Below are 21112 nucleotides of genomic sequence, written 5' to 3' on the forward strand. Positions count from 1 at the left end.
ACAGTTACATAAAAAGATAATTTTGGAAAGTAAAGTTAATAAAATGGGATGCTTTAAGAAAAAAATTCGCAGAGCAAGGAGCTATATTGGATTGGGTGATGAGATAAAGCATCTAAGAAGATAATATTTAAACGACGAGAAGTCAGCCATGTAAAACTCTGAGGAGGAAGGTTTCACATAGAAAGAAAAGCAAGTGCCAAGGCGCTGATTCCAAACAAGTCCGGCTCATTTGCAGAAATGAAAGAAGGCTGATATGACTGGGGTCATAAGAGAGAGGGGGATAGGAACAGATGTTCAACTTAGAGAGACCATCAGGTGATAAATCAGGTGGTGGTTTTGGGGGACAAGTCAGTTGTTTAAAATTTCGTTCCAGGCTCATATGGACAAGGAAGCTGAGGTTCCAAGAGGTAAAGTGACTTGCTGGATTTTACACGGTTTGGGAGTTGTAGAGGTGAAAACTTCATTCAGCGTTCACCATCTGTATTATTTCTGCAGTATTCATTTTGATACATTTACCTGCTTAAAGATAACAATTACCATGGCAAGAATCTCTTGCTTGCTCCTTTTTTTTGTTGTTGTTGGTTTCTTGGCTGCATAGGTCCTTTGGTGTACTTGATCTGATCTTGTACTAGTTGACAGAGCAAAGTCTTGGTGGTCCTTAGGCACAGGAGCTTGCTAGGAAAACCACAGGGGCTGTTGGGAGCACGGAGCACGTGTAAATCAGTAAGTGGCGTTTAGGTGTCCTTCATTACCAGGAGTTTGTTCAGAGTGCTAAGTGGAGCTGCCCTCTAAAGATAACAGCCTACGCTAGAGCTGGAAATCTGAGGTCATGCTTGCTTGTGATTATTAAAGATCCCCTGGCAATTTTTGCAAGAGATGAGGTGTTAATTCCAATGCCCTGGCTCAAATCCAACCCAGGAAATTACTTTTTGCCTACCTAAATTACACTTAGATTTCCAATTGGAAATTAATTCTCAAGTTCTTTCCTGAAAAATATTACTGTTGCAACACTACAGGGAGTCCCAGTGTCCCCAAGAACTTATTCCTCCTCCTAGCCTTCTCCCCAGCCACTTTCCCTAGCCCACTCCCCAAAATGTGTGCACTTAACCGGCTTGGTTTGATTTGGATATACCTCAAATCTCTTTGCAGCAAAGTGAGGCAAATACCCATAATCCTCTGTGTTTCTGAGTGTAAGTTAAACCTCTTTCCATCAATACTATTACCTGCCTTGGAACAATTATAGCTAACTCATTGTGTTTTTTATTCCTATTTAGATCAGTCTCCATAAGAAGCCAGGATGTACAAGTAATGCCTTTGCTCCTGGATTCTATATTCTGTTCTATTCTCCCTCCCTCCCTCTCTCTCTCTCTCTCTCTCTCTCTCTCTCTCTCTCTCACACACACACACACACACACACACACCACACACAGATCAGAACCCCTTATTCCTCTTTTCTTCATTGTCAGTTTATCTTCCCCAAAGCACTTCTTGTCATCTAACATATTAAATATTTAATTCATTATTTATTCCCCAACTCACCTCAGAATATAAATACTATGAATGAAGGAATTTTTTAAAACTTCTTTTGTTTACGCTCCATATCCCAGTACTAAAAATAGTGCCTGGCATATAGTAGGTGCTCAATAAATACTTGTTAAATAAAGGAACTGTTAAATAACTACCCCAAGCCTAGTTCTTTGGGTAACAGCTGAGAAATGCATTTGGTTAGACATTCAAACTACTGTTTCTTCACTTAATCATTTATTATTCATTCATTCATTTGATGAACATCTACTAGCCCCTACTGTCTCCAGAAAACTGCAACATTAAGAAGATGAACAGACCTAGTCTGATTCTCACAGAGCTCTTAATCTAAGTAAGGAGAAACATATGTAAGGAACTAACTAAGAACCTGACTATAAACCAGTGAGACAGAAGCCTATGTCCTGGTAAAGGCTGTAGAATTATGACTCAGTGCTGTTCATTGCTAGCTCTATTTGATAAATTCCTCTTAGAATTTAATAGCAGGGAAAAAATCCCTTTCCTAAAGAGAATGAAGATTCTTTTTATCAGAGAAGAACAATCTCTGTTATGTTTCCCTTTTCACTTTATTGGCTAGTCAATGAAAATCTAAGTGTAATAATCAGTGGTAGTCAAAACTGTATAACAAGTATCTTGTAGATTTCTCTGCTTTTCCCTACTTCATATGATTTCTGATTTTTTTTCTATCTGTATGTTAATTGTTGTGTTGTGTGTACATACACAAACCTATGTCTGTGTGTTTGCTGTCATTTAACCTTCCTTAAATTCTGTATAGTAGCTGTAGGGCATAGATAATAAATAAAACTTCATAAATACAGATGCTGGAGATGAAATAATTGATCCTGCCGATCCATGCTAAATCATTAAATACATAAAAATCTAAGATGCTATGCCCACCATCTAGACCCCAGACTCCTGCTGAATAACCTAGGTTTGGGGATTTATTCCAGGCTTTTGCACATGCACTTCTCAGGCTGTGATAAACCTTTATGTCACCTCTTTCCCTACAGTAGCTCTTGTTGTTTATTTTACACCATTTCATGCATATGCAGGTACCACAAGTTGGAGAGAGAGAGACATGTAATTTACTCCACAGGACATCCCAATATTGGCTTTGTGTCCCACCTTCTGTCTGCAAGAGCCCTTCTAGTCCACTGGTGTGGACCTTTGTATAAGCTTCATCTCTACCAACATTTCACTTTCTTAGTTTTAATTTTCTGTCTTTTAAACATTTACTTTAAATTGATCTTGCTATATTTTAACGTGTTCTTAAATCCATTCTGAAACAAGGTGGGAAACAAACAATCAAATAAAGCTTTATAAAATCAGGGTTTTGAAACCATGTCTGCACATTGAAACACATAGTAAAAACAGAGCTTCCAAGGTAGCATCCTAGACCTACATATTCAGTGATCAGGTCTGGATGTCTTTGTTTCCAGATGTAAGAGATATATGACATATGGACATTGTCTTAGTTTATTAGCTGCTATGACAATAACATAGACTGGGTTGCTTATAAAATCAGAAATTTATTTCTCACATTTCTAGAGGCTAAGAAGTCCAAGAACAAGGTGCCGTCAGATTCGGTGTCTAGCGAAGGCCTTCTTTCTCGTTCATAGACAGCCGTCTTTTCACCGTGTCCTCACATGGCAGAAGCGGCAAAGGAGCTCTCTAGGGTCTCATTTATAAGGACACTAATCTTATTCATGAGGGCCCCCCCACTCATAAACTAATCACCTCCCAAAGACTCCACCTCCTAATACCATTATATTAAGGGTTAGGTTTCAACATATGAATTTTGGGGAGAAGCAAGGATTTAGTCCATAGCATTCCACCTCCGGTCCCCTAAAATCCTTCTCACATGAAAAATATATTCATTACATCCTAACATCCCCAAAGGTCTTAACTTGTTCCAGCATCAACACTAAAATCTAAAATCCAAAGTCTCATCTAAATATGATTTAAATCAGATATGGGTGAGATTCAAGGTATGATTCATCCTAAGGCAAATTATTCTCCAGCTGTAAACGTGTGAAACCATATAAGTTATGTGCTTCCAAAATACAGTGGTGGGTTAGACACAGGATAGATGTTTCGATTCCAAAAGGGAGAAATCAGAAAGAAGAAAGGAGTACAGACATATTGGAGATTTTTCAGGTTTCTTTCCAGACCACCACAATAAAGCAACTATCACAAAAATAAAATGAGTCACATGAATTTTTTGGTTTCCCAATGCATATAAAAGTTATATTGACACTAGTCTGTAGTCTATTAAGTGTGCAATAGCATTATGTCTTGAAAAACAATGTATATACCTTAATTAAAAAATACTTAATTGCTAAAAAATGCTAACCATCATCTGAGCCTTCAGCGAGTCATAGTCTTTTTTGCTGGTGGACGGTCTTGCCTCAATGTTGATGCATGCTGATTCATCAGGGTGGTAAGTAATGAAGGCTGGGGTGGCTGTGACAATTTCTTAAAATAAGACAACAATGAAGTTTGCCGCATCTATTGACTCTTCCTTTCATCAGCAATTTCCCTGGAGCATGCAATGCTGTTTGATAGCCCTTTACCCACAGTAGAACTTCTTTCAAAATTGGAGTTAATCCTCTCAAACCCTGCCACTGCTTTATCAACTAAGTTTATGTCATATTCTAAATCCTTTGTTGTCATTTCAACAGTCTTCACAGCAACTTCACCAGGTGTAGATTTCATCCCAAGAAACCACTTTCTTTGCTTATCCATTAGAAGCAACTCCTCATCCATTCAAGTTTTATCATGAGATTGCAACAATTCAGTTACATCTTCAGGCTCCACTTCTAATTCTTGTTCTCTTGCTTATTCTACCACATCTGTAGTTTTCTCTTACACTGAAGCCTTGCACCCCTCAAAGTCATCCATGAGGGTTGGGATCAACTTCTTCTAAATTTGTGTTGATATTTGGACCTCTTCCCATGAATCACGAATGTCCTTAATGGCATCTAGAATGGTGAATCCTTTCCAGAAGGTTTTCAATTGACTTTGCCCAGATCCATCAGAGCAATCACTCTCTATGGCAGCTATAGCCTTATGAAATGAATTTCTTAAATAATAAGACTTGAAAGTCAAAATTACTCCTTGATTCATGGGCTGGAGGATGGACGTTGTGTTAACAGGCATGAAAACAGGATTAATCTCTTTGTACATCTCCATCAGAGCTCTTGGGTGACCACGTGCATTGTCAATGGGCAGTAATATTTTGAAAGAAATCTTTTTTTTCTGAGCAGCAGGTCCCCATGGTGGGCTTAAAACATTAAGTAAACCATGTTATAAATAGATGTTCTGTCGTCCAGGCTTTTTTGTTTCATTTCTAGAGCACAGGCAGAGGAGATTTAACATAATTCTTAAGGACCTTAGGATTTTTGGAATGGTGAATGAGCATTGGCTTCAACTTCAAGGCACCAGCTGCATTAGCCCCTAACAAGAGATTCAGCCTGTCCTTTGAAGCTTTGAAGCCAGGCACTGACTTCTCCTCTCTAGTTATGAAAGTCCTAGGTGGCATCTTCTTCCAAAAGAAGGCTGTTTTGTCTACATTGACAATCTGTTGTTTGGTGTACCACCCTCATTAATTATCTCAGCTAGATCTTCTGGACAACTTGCCACAGCTTCTACATCAGCATGTGCTGCTTCATCTTGTACTTTTATGTTATGGAGATGGCTTCTTTCCTTAAACCTCATGAACCAACCTCTGCCAGCTTCAGACTTTTCTTCTGCAGCTTCCTCACCTCCCTCAGCCTTCATAGAATTCAAGAGAGTTAGGGCCTTGCTCTGGATTAGGCTTTGGCTGAAGGAAATGTTGTGGCTGATTTGATCTCCCATCTAGACCACTGAAACTTTCTTCACATCAGCAGTAAGGCTGTTTCACTTTCTTATCATTTGTGTATTCACTGGAGTAGCACTTTTAATTTCCTCCAAGAACTTTCCCTTTGCATTCACAACTTGGCTAACTGGCACAAGAGGCCTAGCTTTCAGCCTGTCTTGGCTTTTGACCTGCCTTCCTCACTAAGCTTAATCGTTTCTAGCTTTTCCATTAAAGTGAGAGACTTTTCATTTGAACACTTAGAGGCCATTTTTGGGTTATTAGTTGGCCTAATTTCAATATTGTTCTGTCTCAGGGAATAGGGAGGCCCAAGGAGTGGGAGAAAGATAGGGGAAAGCCGGTCAGTGGAGCAGTCAGAAGACCCACAGTACTTATTAAGTTCATTGTCTTATGTGGGTACAGTTCATAGCTCCCAGAGACAGTTAGGGTTGTAACATCAAAGTAACTGATCTTAGATCACCGTAAGAAATCATAATAATGAAAAAGTCTGAAACATTTTGAAAATTACCCAAATGTGACACAGAGACAGGAAGTGGGTAAGTGTTGTTGGAAAGATGGCACCAATAGACTTGCTCAAGACAAGGTTGCCACAAACCTTCAATTTGCAGAAAAGAAAAAGAATTTTCAAAGTGCAATAAAATGAGGTATGCCTGTAACTGTTCCCAAGTAAGTCCAAACTGTAAGGCAAACTCCATGAGGTCTTAAGGCTCAAGAATAATCCTCTTTGCTCAATGCTCTGCCCTACTGCCCACAGAGATGGAGGTCACACCATTTGAACCCACGGGGGTGGTGGTTCTGTCCCCACAGCTTTGCTGGGCAGGAGTTGGGCCCCCAAGACTCTGGGTGGCCCTGCTCCCCACCGGCTTTGGGTGAAGGTTATCTGGTCTGTTGAAAACTAGACCATGGTCCCCACCCACCCTTTTAAACCAAGGAGACAACCCTGATGATCTCTGAATTGCTTTTGAGGTCATTTTTCCGTTGTCCTGGAGAATAGCTCCTGACTTCTGTTGAGATGGCTGATCCACGCTAATCTCCTTATCAAATGGTCAGTTGGCCACACCCTTGGTGTTCTCTCCCTCTCATTTTTTTATAACATGGAAAGGCTGAGAACTCCCCAAATCTTTAAGTTCTGCTTCTTTTTTTGCTTAACACTTCCATCTTTAAGTCATTTCTCTCTTCTCGTATTTTAATGTAAGCAATCAGGAGGAGTCAAGCCACACCTTCAACACTTTGCTTAGAAATAGCTTCAGTTAAATCCAATTTTATCTCTCACAAGTTTTACCTTCTGTAAAACACCAGAACATGAACACAACTTAGCCAACTTTATAGCAAGGATCACCTTTCCTCCAGTTTCTAATAGCACGTTTCTCATTTCCATCCGAGATCTCATCAGAATAGCCCTATCATCCATATTTCTTCCAACATTCTGTTCAGGATTACCTAGGTACTCACCAAGAAGATTGAGGCTTTCTCTACAGCTCATTGCCTTTAAAGGTCTGTTCATGGCAGTGTAGGTTCTTTCTAGCATGCACCTCAAAACTCTCCCAGTCTCTACCCATTACCTAGTTGCAAAGCCACTTCACATTTTTAGATATTTGTTCCAGCAGTACTCCAACTTGTTGTTACCAACTTCTGTCTTCATCCGTTTGCATTGCTATAACAACAACAACAAACAAAACATAGATCGGTGGCTTATGAAAACAGAAATTTATTTCTCACAGTTCTGGAGAAAGAAGTCCCATATCAAGGTGCCAGAAGATTTGGTGTTTTTGTGAGAGCCCACTTCCTGGTTCATAGAGAGGTATTTTTTTGCTGTGTCCTCACATGGCAGAGGGGCAAGGGAGCTCTCTGGGGTCTCTTTTATAGGGGCACTAATCCTATTCATAGAGTTCTGCCTTCATGACCTAATCACCTTCCAAAGACTCTCCCTCCTAATACCATCATGTTAAGGATTAGGTTTCAATATATGAATTTTGGAGAGACATAAACATTCAGTCTATAGCATACAGGTATAAGCTCCCCTGGGTGTTTTGGATCCCAGGATGAATCATTCCTCAATTCTATGGATAGTAGAAATGTCCCTTTGTTTCACAATAAATCCATTCACATTCTACTACTACTCACATGGATATCATCCAACCCATAACCAACCTACAGGTAAAACAGTCATAATTGTGCGTATTTCTGTAACTCCAAGCTGTTCAGGCTTAAATAACATTATAACTCTCATCTGATTGCATTGGTTATACTTCTAACACAATGTTAAATTATAATTCCTGACTTCAAGGAAATGTGCCCATTGAAAACTAGTATTTCCCCATTTAGAGCTAAATTCTATTTCTCTGTCTATCTCTATCTATCAATGAATATACTTACAGATATAGATAGATTAATCATGTTATAACAGTATTCACAAATTCCTTTTTTTTTTTCCTTTTTTTAATTAATTAATTTATTTATTTTTGGCTGTATTGGGTCTTCGCCTCTGTGCGAGGGCCTTCTCCAGTTGTGGCGAGCGGGGGCCACTCTTCATCGCGGTGCACGGGCCTCTCACCGTCGCGGCCTCTCTTGCTGTGGAGCACAGGCTCCAGACGCGCAGGCTCAGCAGTTGTGGCTCATGGGCCCCGTTGCTCCGTGGCATGTGGGATCCTCCCAGACCAGGGCTCGAACCCGTGTCCCCTGCACCAGCAGGCAGACTCTCAACCACTGCACCACCAGGGAAGCCCCACAAATTCCATTTTTTATTGAGTTTTTTTTTTTATCAGGAATTATAGTTAAATTTTGTTGAACTTTTTATCAGCATCTAGAGCTAATTATATGAGCTATCTGTTTGAGCTGTAAATATGGGGAATATAGGATTTTCTGTATTTGAACTATACCTCCATGAAAAATACACATGTTCAATGTGCTGTTGGATTCCGTTTGTTAATATTTTATTTAAAATGTTTATATATATTCGTGTAACTTAGATTGTTCTACAGCTTTGTGAGGGGGGAGAAGGGGGTAAGCTAAATTTATCAATTCTAAAGCCACTATCTAATTTAATAGGGAAACACTAGAAATATTTTCCTAAAGTCAAGAAAAAGGCAAGAATACTGACTATCTATACTACTATGTAAAAAATTAGAGGTGTGAGAATTGGAAAAGAACTAAAACTATCTCTATTTGTACATGAGATGACAGTATACTTGGAAAATCCATGAGAATAAATGATAAAAAGAAACAATGAACAAATTACTAAGTAGTATACTGTAAAATTTAAAATCAAAAACCTTACTATGAATAAACTATGACTGTTTAGAGGATATAATAAAAGAAAAACTCCATTATATAATAGTTACAGAATTCTTAGTAATAAAGTTAACATGAAATAGACAAAATCTACAAGAAATAAACTTCAAAATTCTTTGAAGGACACAAAACTAGCCTTGAATAAAGAAAAAGACTTGTTCTTGGTGGGCATCTTACCATTATAAAGATGGTAGTTCTCCCCGTTAACATATAAATATAATGCAATTGCAATAAAACACAAACAGTATTACTTTGTCTTGTTTGGTTTTATTTTGGAGTTAGAGAACATGATTATAAAGTTTACATGGAAAATAAACTTGAAAAGTCACTTGGAAAAACCCTCAAAAAGAACAACAATAAGGGAGACTATCTTTATCAGATATTAAAACAAGTTATAAAGTCCCTATAATCATAACAGTGTGGTATTGGTTCATGAATAGACAAACACAATAATGAACATGAAAGAGGATATAGAAATGGATCCAGTCTATTTAATTTATAATGAAAGTGTAATCCCAAATTATTGAGAGAAAAAGAAAAGTAGATCCATACCTCACACCATATACAAGAATGCACTGCTAATCAATTAGAGCTCTAAATGTAGAGAATGCAATCATATGAGTACTACAAGAAAATTGATGAATTCCTTTATAACTTAGTGACCTAGCTGTGGAGAAAGCATTTCTAGCTAACTGTAAAACAAACAAACAAAAAAAAGAGATAATAACAGAAAAGATTTTTAAATTCAATTAAATGTAAAGTTTAATAAATGACATGGCAAAGAATACTATCAGCAAAATCAAAATACAGGAAAAGTGGCAGGGAGATGGCTCACATCCTGATGCCTCTGTCCTCTGGCAAGAAAAGACTATTGTCAGTAACAAATGACAAATGACATGCCATAAGTATTGTCAAACATTTTGAGTCTTACTCCTTTTTTTTTTTTTTTTAATAGAGGTTACTACTAAAGATATTTTATTCCTAAACCTGTCAGGTAGTTACACAGCTGTTTGGTTTCTTACATTTCTATAAATTGTACACTTACATTTTATATTTTCTTCTGTATGTGTATTTCAACAAAATAAACACCTTTAAGGAACTATCTTTACATTCTGTATATCTTGTTAATGAATTACTGTTTCTCTTTTTATTGTTTACTGACTCAGATATCCAACCAAGTTTCAAATGATTAGTCAGAAAGTCCTGTTGCATAGTGTAAACTTTAAAAACGCAGGATGCAGAACTGTACATACTTATAAGCCCCATTCTTAAAAATATTCTTATTTAGAAAAAACTGAAAGGAAATACTTTGTAATATCTCCCACAATTTCTATAAGGAATATGTATGTCTTTTATAATTGAGAAGAAATGATATATATATATGAATACTAATAAAAGTAACTATAGTCTGTGAAATATAGAGCAAATTGCTTCTGAGGTATTAGAATTTGTTTTCTAAAAAAAAAGAGAAAGAATTTCCTCATCTGGTCTTCACTCTGTGCTCTTGTAGTTCAAAGAGAGCTGTCTCCCAGAAAGAGAGCAAGAAAAATAAATATTTTCAAATAGCTTTCACTTTAGAAAGTTTTTTTCTCATATATATTGTTCTGTTTCATCGTCATAGGTGTTCTCTTAGCTCAGCAGAGCAGAAAATGTACTGATGAAGATTTGATTTAACTCACACCTTATTGGACCTTTATTGGGTTCAGTTCCAGTCATTTTCCTAGGCCTTGATATTATCTCATTATTCCTCTCAGCAAACCTATAAAGTAGGTGCCATTTTCCCATTTTATGCATGAAGAAACTGAGGATTAAGGAGGTTAAGAATTCTGCCTTAGGTCACACAGCTGCTAACTAGCAGAGCCAGAATTTGGATCTCAATCCGATACCAAATGCCGTACTCCTTTTGCAATGCTCCTCACTGAGCTGTGACCAGAACGCAAAGCTCCAGATTCCCAATCCTGTATTTTCTCTATATCATGCCGACTCCCTGCTGTGCTAAGATAATGCTCTTAGAAACATCTTTAATGGTTGTTTTGACACCTCGTTAAACAGAATTTTGTTCAGACTAAACATTGTTGGCAAGGCACTGGTTCACCCAAGTGCTTTTTTAATTTTAAAGAGCAATCTAAGCGGAAGCCCTTATTACAGGAGATAGTGCAGTGCGTGTGCAGTGGAAAGAGGGGTTGGCACAGTCAGTTCGACTTCAGAATCCCTGCTTCTGCTAACTCACTTTGTAATGACAGGGGGTGCATTTAATAGTTAATCTTGACCGACCTGCCTGCCCACCTCGCTACTTCACGCTTCTCTCCCTCCTCCCTGCCCAGGGTTTTGAGTGTAGTTGGTACAATGAACAGTCTTGATGACATACCATACATAGGAAAGAGATCTATTTTTTCTTCCATCACTGCCTTCATGCTTGATCTTTTGAACTTTCCTTTCATATCCCTTGATAACAGCTTGAGCATGTTCCAGAAGGAATTAGTCACATATCATAGGAGTTAGATAGGGAGGATTCAAGCAAAGAGCCCAAATATTTCACTACCTGGTGCCCTTTCTGGGGCAGCATCCCACTGTTGGCTTCCCCTGGGCAGCTGTGTGAGTTCCTAAGAATGGTTGCTCACTTCACAGGACCCTATTGTGAATATGTTCTCCAGCTGACACCCTCAGATACACTCTTCAGCTCCAGGTCCCTGAGAAACTCCCTACACTCAGTTTGTACTGTTGGAGCCCTCCTGAGTGGGGCAACAGCAAGGTGGCTTAAGGTGGGCCACTTTGTAGGGGCCACTATGGCCCATTGGAAACTCTCACATCTTATCAGAGGTGAGAGTGGAGTCTGCTCCTCCCCTTCTGTCTCACTTCACTCTACAGTCTTAATCTCCAATTCCTCTCTCTCTCACTCTCTCTCTTTCTTTCGCTCTCTCACATAAAGCAGAAGAAGGCACAGAAAGTCTACCATTTAAGAGATACCTATCAGGAAATGAGAGGGCAGTTTTACCTTCTTGCAAACATCAATCTCTGCAAATAATTCTCTTGCATACCTCTTCCTTGGCTAATTTGGAGGGGTGAGCCCTCCTCCCCTACTCGTGCCCTAGTTCTCTGACTTAAGACTTTACCATTCCCTCAAATTCTCTGTATGTATCTCTGAAAAGAGGCTTGGAGGAGATAGGCAGTAATGGTCACAGTACCAGATTTCCTGCTTTTGTAAGAACTGCAAGGATGTTTTTAAGATCTTGAGTTGCTCTCTTTAGAATGAGGAGGTACTTGGCATCTGTTACTCTCCATTGAGAAATTCTGACTCAGTTATAGGACAGTGGAAGAGTCCCATTTAACATCTTGTTACTTTAGGATCAATGGATAGTTTTTTATGAAACAGAATAAAATTGCAGGTGATTGCCACCAGAAAGCATTTCTGTTACCTGTCACCCAAAAGTGATTTGTTCAGTGAACATTTATGCATTAAGCATATAATGATGACTACAACTTATTGTTACTCTCCAGGATCCTGCATGGACTATTTCACAAAACCAATCAAAACATCAAAATTAAGTTTATTGAAATGACTCGAGAAATCTACCTAGTTTATGTAATAGCAGAGAGGAAGTATTTAATGGTATCACTAAGGAAAACTATTTTGAGAAATATTAATGCTATAAAATATTGTTACTACTACAACAAATAATGATAAATATAATAATAATTCTAACATACCGTTACCAGTTATTAAATATTGACAATGGCCAAGAGTAACTGAATGTTTTACATGTATCATGTAGTCATCAAATCATTTTGTATGAGGTAGAGATTCTAATTGTCCTCACTTTACAATGGAAAATAGAAAACTAAGGCTTAGTAAAGAGTGAGAGTCTTTTTCAATGTGACAGATCTGTTTTTCTACTATCCCTGCATTCTTAACCATTAGACATTCTTAGCTATTAGGCAACACTGTCTCCTTGAAACCATGGTTTGCAGGCATATTGTGAGGAAGAATGCATGCTTTTTGATAGCAACAGTATTAAAATAAATAGTACTTAAAAACTATTTTATTTATAATAGAAGTTTTAATGAGAGGTCTAACTGATGACCTGGATGGAAAAGAATGATTAGAACTGGGTCTCCTCCAGCCCTCAACACGTCCTAGCCTCCATTCAAATCTGTTCTTTACAGGCAAGGAGGGTTTGGCTTCCAGAAATTTGCCTTCCATTGTCTGCTTTCTGTTCATTCTAACTGGCTGACAGAGTGGCATATTCGGAAGCTGAGTTTCTGCTCTTCTTGAACTTTACAAAATGTGAGGTTGCCAGTTACTCTAAGTTGAAAATAGCACCAGTATTTAGCCAAGAGTTTTCAGAATTGGAAAAAGACTCTTTGGGGGGTTTTAAGAGCAAATGAAAAGAGGTAGAATTTTCAATAATGCCTAATAGTAAATAGAACTAAAGAAATGAGACTAATATTTTTAAACATACACATGCAGGGTATGTTAAATTGTATGAATAGTCCCTGTTTTCTTTACTAACTAAAAATAATTTCCCAGAACCTCTGAAAGAGAAAATAGGTACTAAATCTGACTTCCTCGAAATCCTTTGCACTTGAAATTTTATGAAAGTGCTTTATGCGATACTGAATAAGTTGAGTCTTCTAAAAGGGTAGGTTCCATAGCAGAAGGAATACTGTCAGAGTTGCAAATGGCGGATGGTTAAGAGTTATCACTGCCAAAAATTTAATCGAACAATTTAAACTCGCACAGCCCTAAAGGCCAAACATGGAGGGAAATCAGGCTGTGAATCCTGTCTCCTGGAAGAAGTGCTTCTACAGATTTGCAGAATGCTAAATCTGCAGAGGAATTTAAGATTCCACTACCTTAATCTTTGGCTTTACAGATGAGGAAACTGAGTTACAGAGAGTCTACCTTAATGGCCCAAAGACAACTTGTTTGTGACAGAACCATGAAAAGAACCAAGATCTCATAATTCCTAGTACATCATCAATCCAGAAGAGAGCTCTTTCTCCATTTTAACAGGTGTTGACATATATGAACATAGTGTGTACTACTGCTATGATATAAACATATTTTGTTCTAGTAAATTCTATAAGCAATGTAGAGGGTTAAATTTTTTTTCAGGACTATGTACAGGACAAAAGGAAAATAATACATCTTTTTCTTTTTCTTATTTTTTCTTTCTATATTTGGCATATTTACTAAAAATTATTAGCCTACGGAGAGTTATCAGTATATAGTTGAAAATTTTAAGCGTCTGTTACACTTAAAACTACTGTGTGTGATGCTACACTGGTGGATACATGGCAATCTACTTTTATCCAAACCCATAGAATGTACAACATCAATAGTGAACCCTAATGTAAACTACAGGCTTTAAGTGATAATGATGTGTCAGTGTGGGCTCATCAGTTGTAACAAATACACGACCGTGGTGGGGGACGTTGATATTGGGGGAAGCTGTGCATGTGTGGAGGTAGGGGTATCTCTGTACCTTCTGCTCAGTTTTGCCGTGAACCTAAAACTGCTCTAAAAAACAATCTATTTTAAAAGTTTTAAAAAGTCTATTACTCTTGAAATAATTTAATGATGTTTGAAGTGAAAATATCAGTCGCAAATGACATTCTGCTGCATATGAGTACAGCAGAATATAAGTACATATAAGTACTTATATTCTGCATATAAGTACAGAAGCCCTTTACCATACAAGGGCTTATACTTCGGTAATAAAAAGTTTGATAGCACACAGTTTATGGCTGGCACACCAGTTCTATGTCATTGACACTCTTCTTATCCTGATCTTTCTTATCCACCATCTGTAGAGTGTGGCTTTCATTCCCATGGTCATCTCAGTGTCATGCCATGGTGGCCTCACCTCTAGTCTCATATCTTAGTCTGCATTCCAGGCAGGTAGAAAAAGAAACCAAGGAAGAACAAGAGATGAGGCATTATGTTAGAAAAGTGAAACTTGCCCTGAAATTGCCTTCATATTTCTGCTTTTAACTTAAACTGTCCAGAACTATGTCTCATTAATAGCCTTCCACATAAGGGAAGCTGAGAAGTGTAGGTTTATGGCTAAGCATATTACTGCCTCTCCTCCCCCAAGAATATAGCTTAGTTATTAAGAAGAAGAGGAGAATGGGTGTTTGGTAGACAATTAGCAGCATTTACCACAAAAGAGAAGCAAATATGGTACTACTGCAGGGTTGAAGAGAATTGTGTAATAATCACCCCAGACACTCAGATTTAAGTTTTCTTGCTTTATATCCTTGGACTAGTTGCTGAACTTCTCTAAGTATTTTTTACTTCACTTTTAAAGTATAATAATTACGTTAAGAATAATCTTTAGGGTAACTTCAAGGGTTAACTGTCCCTTCTAGGTTGAGAGTAGACGTCATCTTGTCTCCATCTATGGCTGTGCTCTGCTGAGTTTCACTCTGAATTCTCCTTCTTCCCTGAAAGAAGAAAAAAAAAAGCCTTCCAAATTAGGTCAAGACCACAGTGAATATGAACAACACACCAAGGTTTTTATTTGATTGACCACATGTTTAATTTGTCACTCAAAGTAAAAGGAAAATGGTGATAATTGGTGGATGGCATAGGACAAATATGTAGTGAAAAAGCTGGAGATATTGAAAAAAGCAAGTCAGAAAGTGATGTGTGTACTATGATATCAATGATGGAAAATAGATAGGCAAATGGAGAGAGAAGAAGATCATATGCAAAATGTTTACAGCAGTTGAGTTGAGGTGTTAAAAGTATAGTAGCTAATCCCCGATAGTTCTCAAGTTTTTTGCAGTGTTGTAGTTAAAGAAGGAAGGGAGGAAGGAGGGAAGGGAGGAAGGAGGGAAGGGAGGGAGGGAAGGAAGGAGGGGAGGAGGAAAAGGAGGGGAGGGAAGTGAGGGAAGGAGGGAGGATGGAGTAAGAAGGAGACAACCAATAGAGGGCAACTCTTAAGACTTTAGAGTCAGCTTAAACTGGGTTCAAATCTCAGACTTGTTACCTGTTCTAACTGTGGCCTTTGGCACTATAGCTGGTTTAGTTTCTCTGAGCTCCAGTTCACCTTCTGTAAACCAGGAATAATGGCAAATACATTGCATGGTTCTTGTCAGGATAAGAAGTTAAGATAACATATTATCTGTGCCTAGCACATATTAAGTGTCTAATAAATACAAACTTATTGGCATTACGATTATTTTAAAATTTCTACCATACATGCATACCTGGAAAAAGAAAATATACAAAAATGTTTGCCGCGTGTATCTCGTGCGTGATCTGTGCAGAACTCCATTAGAGAACAAGAAAAAACTTGTCATGTTGGTTAAGAATACAGGCAGAATCTGAAAAGGGTTCCTTTCTCTACTAAATCTGCAAAAATGTACTGAGCACAGCTACATAACAAGCATGTACTCGATGGCATATGGCATGCTAAGATAGATAAAGCACAGCCCCTGGCTTCCAATAGTTCCCTGTCTAGTGGAGCATGCACGTTTGTTCACAAATAACCACAGGACAAAGAAGAAAATGATTACAAAGGAGGACTAACATTTATTGACCTCTTACTTTATGCCAAGTGTTATTTTAAGCAGTTTACACAGAAGTAGATAGTATTCTTCTCAGTTTATCAAGACCCAAGAAAGACTAAGTAAATTCTCTGAAGCCATACAGGTACAGAATAGTGGCGCCGGGAGATAGACCCAGTGAAACTTTGGCCAGAGACTGACTTCTTTGATAGGAGGAGTAGAGGATGGAGAAATCAATTCAATCTTTGGGGAGACTGAGTAGGGAAGAGAGAACTGGGGAGAGAAGCAGCCTTTTAGTTGAGTCTTTGAAAAATGTGTAGGATTTTGAAAATAATGATGGGGGAAGTACATCACAACTGGTAGGAACAGCATAAGAAGGGCAGAAAGACATGAAGATATAGAGTCAGCTAATATTAATAGCCAGAATCTGGAGTACCTTGATTTCCAGCTTCACAAAGGAGGGTGTAGGGGTGAAACTTGCCACCTCAATTCTAAGCTCTCACTTAAGTCAGTCCATACATTTTATTTGTGAAGTAATGAATAATCAAAATTAATGGGCCCATTCTCAGAAACATTCTAAATCTTTCTTTCACAACCAAAATGAAATTTAGAAACCCAATTTGTAGAAGGACGAGATATGAAGCAATCCAGAAAGTATCTTCTTAACTGAAAAGAGGAAAAACATATTTTTTAAAAATCTCATACAAAGACATTTACTCTGAACTCTTCAAAACAGAAACCCACCAACTAGAAAGATACATTTATTTCTTGGTGGGTTTAGGGGGTTGAATAGTGTCTCCCCAAAATTCACACACACACCCCAGGAACCTCAAAATGTGCAATTATTTGGAAATAAGGTTTTGGCAGCTATAATTAGTTAAGATCAAATCATAATGGATTAGAGTGGGCACTAGATCCAATGACTGGTGTCCTTATAAGAAGGCTGTGTGAAGACACAGAAATACACACAGCGGGTAGATGGACATGTAAAGACAGAAGCAGAAATTGGAATGATGCATCAACCAGCCAAGGAACATTAAGGACTGCCAGCAATCACCAGAAACTAAGAAGAAGCAAGGAAAGAGTCTTCCCTAGAATCTTCGGAGGGAATATGGCCCTGTTGAAAACTTGATTTCAGACTTGTAGTCTATGGAACCATGAGAAAATACGTTTCTGTTGTTTTAAGCCACCTGGTTTGTGATACTTTATTGCAGCTCTAGCGAACTAATATAGCAGACAACTGAAAATCTCAGGTAATTCATAACAAAATTAATTTGGTCATAATATTGCAATGATAGTCAAGATTAATAAGAGTTAGAAACCTTTGGAAAGTCAAGAACTTTATGAAGACAGGTGCTGCAAAGTTCCAAACAGCTGTCTCAGAAGCAGCATAGAAATGTGGATTCACTAAACAAAGTTTTCTCTTTTTTTTTGTATTCTAGACCTTTCCTGTGTGTTCTGTAATAGCAGGTTCTAAGATCAGCCAAAAGTAAGACAAAAATATGGTTACCTCTCTCTCGATCTCTCTCTCCCCATCCATCCATCCATCCATCCATCCATTCATTCATCTACATAATACAGAGGTAAAGTAGAATATGTCAGGGACACTGAATCCACAGGCATTCATGAAACAAGAATCAATACTGTCAGTGGCCAGGAAAAAAAATCACTTTAAAGACAGACTTCAACCAATCAGAAATTAGACACATTTATCACAAACAGGGTCCCATGCTGAGAAAGTTCATGTGTTGCTATAACTGATGAAATTATAGCTGTGTCTAAGTGGAAAGGGGCCCCAGGGAGGGAATAACAACAACCCAGGCATTCTGTAATGAGAACGATGCCAAGCAGAAGAACTTCAAAGTCCTGTGAAACTCTGAAACTCTCTTGGGCTGGAATTCTACTTCGCAGCAACTTTCTTTCACTTCATCTGCCAGTCTCTCTTCTCTCCCAGCTATGAATTCACAGTCAGGCAGCGTCAGTATATGCGGTGTGTTGCAGTGAAAATGCAAACACATTTTCTATAATGAACATATGGGAGACTCCAGTTGAGAAGAGTTCCGATTCTATCCCAAGCATGTTATTGGCTATGACTGCAGAAAAGCAGGCAGCAGACGGAATCAGGAAGCGTGGAGGCAAGAAAGGAAGGATGTGTACTTGACTGCTGTTTCAAGATCCTGAGTCTTCCCATGCCATGCTGCAGCCTCTTTCAAAAAGCAAACTGGTTTGGCTGGGTGCTTTCCTGATTTTTAACACTTATCTTTCATTCTCCAGTCCATGGCCTTACATGAGGGGGAAAAAAATCTTCATGCAAATTGTTTGTGTCTTGAGATTTTAATACTGATATTAGTATTTAAAATTTTTAATTATAAAAAAATGTTGAGAATTCAAAAATTAAAATAAATATACAAGCAACTCCTGCATATCTGTACCTAGGCTTAACAATTGTTAATACTTCCTATTTTTTCTTCATATGTATGCATTCTATAGGTGCACAAATATAACGTGCATATATACATGTATATATATATATACATACATATAAAACCACCTTAATAATATACCCTTAAACTTAAAACAAGGACATTCTTATACATAGCCTCTATACAAGACATAGGTATTTTTGAAGAGCTTTATCTTGCCTTGCTATCAATTTTCACTAGGATGATACAGATTCAAAATGACAATAAATTAAAATTATTTCTCTCCCCCAAATCAAATTACTTGTTTAAATGTCAACTCAAGAGTGTTTTCCATTAAGATTCATCTTTTCGTTCTGATATGAAGGGAGACATATATCCGTACAGATCTGTCAGTGGTGCGCACAGCCATGGGGTATGTTGGAAGTCAAAGAAATAGAATTACTGTTGACTGCACTGAGAAAACTAAAGGTCATAGAAGCAGCTGTCAGGTTGGTACATCAGAAAACTGCAACCATCTACTTAGTCAAGGATATTACCACCCAAATACAGTTGCACTTGCTGATATGTAATAATTTCTCCTCCATCAATGAGGTTTCCTGCAGTGTAACAGGATGCTTGGAATAGACGTCCAAGAGCTTATCACCCTCGGTTTCTCTTAGATATTTTGGAAATGTCTTTATTTGTGCTGAATGAGATCTATTTTTATTTCAGTATGTGATGGCAATGAGGTTACATGTGAAGAGAGAGAGAGAGATTACAGTAAGTGCAGGACAAAGTATAAGATAACATCAAAATTTGGGGTACACTTCTCCATACTTTACAGGACTGAAAACTAATTGGTTGCCTCTCTCAAGTAGAAATGGTCATCTTTAAATTTGTTTTCTTACTGAATGTCTCAAAGGACATTACTGAATGTCTGCCGGTCCTATCCCATTGACTATTTCTTTGTAGTAACTTTGCTCACATACCTACTTCACGAGCTTCTTAAATAAGTGGAGTATCATTTCCAAGGGGAACAAAGGAAAACTTCCTTTTGGAATCCTTTTATTTCCTTTAGGTGTGGGATTTCAAAATTCGTTAGTGACACAGAAAACCAGTTAAGTAGTGGTCCTGTGCTGTAAGCTGAATTCCAGAGGCTTTGTCCTTCAATGACCTTTGCACTCTCTGCCAGCCTATTTTAGTTCTATGTGTAAATCTGAGTGGATGAGGTGTCAGGAAAGAGTGGTTTCCTTGGGCCTGTGAAAAGGAAAACTTAAGTACCAACATAAAAAAATTTGCATAGTTCAAGTCTTTTCTAATTTCGCCCATCTTGTCTTTCTCCATTTCTATTTAGTCTTTGGACTCTTAAACCATATTTCAGATACTTTCCTCACAATTATATGAAAAAAAAAGGAAGGGGTGTCTATTTTATGACCAGGAGCTTCTCAGAAGGGTTAAGTTATATTTATATGATAGCTATCTCTGCATACCTGATGATTTTTTACCTTAAATGATACAATTTGCTTTCAGAACTCTTTTCTATCTACAAAATGGTCTGAACTGCTTCATTACAGGGCTTATCATGAAACACCTTACCTGCTTATGCAATTTCGAAGTCTGGAAATTTACAGTGAATATAGTAGAACTTCAACATTCAGATTCACAACTTTGATTATCCTTGTAGAATACTCAAGGTCCATGATCTAGAGTAACTGATAATTTTGCTGTGGCAAGAAATTAAATTGGCATAGATGGGGATGTTAGTTTGTATAAAAGTCACTATACTAGTGAAAGCAGCTATCACACAGCATCTGCATCTCAACAGAATTTTGTGTTCTTCCCTCAATTTCATATATGTGGTAAACACAAATACATTTTTTGAGAAAAAACAATGTAGGTCAGGTGAAAAAACAAATCTTTAATAAAAATTGAAAATATCATTACTTTGTCAATAAGAGGATATGTGGTAATAGCCAGGAGCCAAGGGTCTTCTGTAATTGGTTGGATTGGTAACATGATCCCACTAACAGTGTGTGCATATCGATAGCCTCAGTAGTTGGAACTGTGAAAATAAACCTCCACGTGCCTTCCAACATCTGATCTCACAGAACAAGGGTTTTTATACTAAGTTACTCTCCTGGGGAGGGAAATCTGTTTTACCATTTCTAGCTGCCAGGATCTGCTATTCTGCCCTACCTTCCTGTTCTCAAGAGATTTGGGGGGGAAAAGGCCCAGGCCATCTCTTAAATTTATTCTAAAAGAAGGATAGCAATGGAGCATGAAACCTAATGGAAGGGTCAAGAGGAAAACCATACACTATCAAGAGAGTTATTAGAATGCTCAGAATTGAATCCATCATCAATGAATAAGCTTACTTTTTTAATGGAAGAAAGCACTGAGGACAAAATTTCCTTAGAAATAAAAAAGACAAAAAAGAAAGGAATACAGCACACAAGAGAAAAATGAGGAATTTACTCTAGCAGAATATTTATCCCAGAAAGCA

Source organism: Balaenoptera musculus, chromosome 6 (assembly GCF_009873245.2).
Source record: "Balaenoptera musculus isolate JJ_BM4_2016_0621 chromosome 6, mBalMus1.pri.v3, whole genome shotgun sequence".
Taxonomy (NCBI): Eukaryota; Metazoa; Chordata; class Mammalia; order Artiodactyla; family Balaenopteridae; genus Balaenoptera; species Balaenoptera musculus.